Source organism: Nelumbo nucifera, chromosome 2 (assembly GCF_055504915.1).
Source record: "Nelumbo nucifera cultivar China Antique chromosome 2, China Antique-T2T, whole genome shotgun sequence".
In the NCBI taxonomy this organism is placed as follows: Eukaryota; Viridiplantae; Streptophyta; class Magnoliopsida; order Proteales; family Nelumbonaceae; genus Nelumbo; species Nelumbo nucifera.
The window spans coordinates 14,166,439-14,167,864 of record NC_142650.1 but is presented as its reverse complement, the minus strand read 5'-3'; the positions used below and the strand labels follow the sequence as shown (position 1 = coordinate 14,167,864).

At 48.1% G+C, this 1,426-nt stretch overlaps 1 pseudogene; it reads right to left on the bottom strand.

Moving 5' to 3' along the window:
* Window positions 1-558: 558 nt before the first annotated feature.
* On the bottom strand, window positions 559-1,426 carry LOC104597159 (cyclin-dependent protein kinase inhibitor SMR4 pseudogene; annotated as a pseudogene).

Below are 1,426 nucleotides of genomic sequence, written 5' to 3'. Positions count from 1 at the left end.
CGATTCTAGTATTCTAGATGGGAGTTGGGACTAGCATCTAGCAAGAGAGGATACCGATAGCGTACAAACAAGGTGCGCAGTACGCACCTTCCACTAGCGGCACGGCGACACCAAATGGTGTGATGGTCAACCAAGGAGGTGCCGCAAAATTGCACCTGCGGCTGCGTGAAGACGCCAAGCCGGGAATATGCTTGGGCCTTTGGATAAGATCAAGCCAGTCGGCCCCAAGTCCCCCAAACAAAAAGCCAAACTTTTAAGTCTAAACCCACTCTTTCCCCTCGCGGGCCACGCCTGACGCCGCCCAGGTCCCCACCCGCAATACCAAAACAGCCCATCCTCTTTCTTACGAGTTACTTCCCAACCCCGACTTCTCTCAACACACAATTACAGAATAACAGAATACAGAGTACAGTCGTCCCCCTTGAGGCTGAGGCTCCGTTCCTTCGTTAATGGTAGACATGACATGACTATGAATGATATGGGAGAAAGAACTACATAACTGAGAAACCACAAACTTGCAAAATTTAAACAAAGTAGGGAAAATTCAAGAAAACAGAGTAGACCAAAAGAAAAATGAACGAATATATCTTGGAGTCTTCGAGTTACAAAATTAACAAAACGATTACAACATTACATCCATATATCTCCAAAAAGAAAGAAGGCGAAGAAAAAGAAAACAGAGTGGGTAGATTACAACTATCTACAAAAGCAGGCATCACGGGCCAGACCCCGCCCGCCTACGCGTAGGCTTCCCGTCTTGGCGCCAACGCAAAGAGAACTTCTAGATCAGGCGGCTGAAAATACCCATTCTTCGGTGGGTCTCTCTTCTTTCCGTAAACCGGTTTCTTCCTAGGAGGCGGTGGGCACACCGAAGCTGTCGGAATTTGACATTCCCCGTGTTTAGGCGTCTGACACCCCTGCTCTTCTTCTGTCATCTCCGTTCTCTCGTCTACTTCTATCTCCATCTCTCTCTCTCTCCTCTCTCCTCTCTCCTTTTATGTCTCCCTCTTACCGTGCCTGTCTCTGTCTAGAAATCGAGGCGAAGAGAAGTCGAACAAAAGACTTCCCGAACTTATCTAAGCTACGGGGATCCCTCAAACTCAAAGGAGATATGCTTCTTTATATGTATATATATAATAATATAATAACTCTCGTTTGCGAGATTTTGTACGGGGAGTTAGAGAAGAAGGTCGTGGCTTGTTCCGGAAGCTACTATTAAATACGATCCTGTGGTGGAGCCACCCACAGCTCGGCATGTATGGTGTCTTCGTGTCCACAAAGCAATGGGGGAATTCGTCTACGTGGCATGCATCACGTGGTCCCCGTTGCACCGCGTCTAGGACCCTTCAAATAAGACGGCGCCCCCCTCAAGTTGGTCGGTGAACGCGCGGGAAACTTCCCTGAACGAACAGTTTGAATCTTGACC